Source organism: Penaeus monodon, chromosome 32, assembly GCF_015228065.2.
Source record: "Penaeus monodon isolate SGIC_2016 chromosome 32, NSTDA_Pmon_1, whole genome shotgun sequence".
In the NCBI taxonomy this organism is placed as follows: Eukaryota; Metazoa; Arthropoda; class Malacostraca; order Decapoda; family Penaeidae; genus Penaeus; species Penaeus monodon.
The window spans coordinates 33,575,682-33,576,090 of record NC_051417.1 but is presented as its reverse complement, the minus strand read 5'-3'; positions in this window follow the sequence as shown (position 1 = coordinate 33,576,090).

Genomic DNA, 409 nt, shown 5'->3' with positions numbered 1-409 from the left:
TGAATTTAAAGACCGATAAAAATACTTTTGTAAGTATCACTTTCACCTTTCTTAGAGATTCTTTCTGAATCTTGCATGATAAAAATAAATCCAATATTTAGAAAATACGTTTATTCTCTACTGAGTAATTCCCAAGGTTCCCTGCAGACTTGAGGACATTCCTGGAATGATGAATAACAACGTAGTAGCCAGCATGTGAAGTGTATTATATTATTCACCACATGAGTAACTCATGAAAAGTTCACAGGAGTTTAGTATATGCTAAATCTCTCTCCTGGACTTGAATGGGTAATAGCTAAGGTTTTTAGTTTAGCATTTATTTGACGTTCACTTTGAGATTTCATACAAATTCGGCTTTGATTTGGGTAGACTGATTTTGCGTTTTGTGCTGAATAAACGTATCGAAACA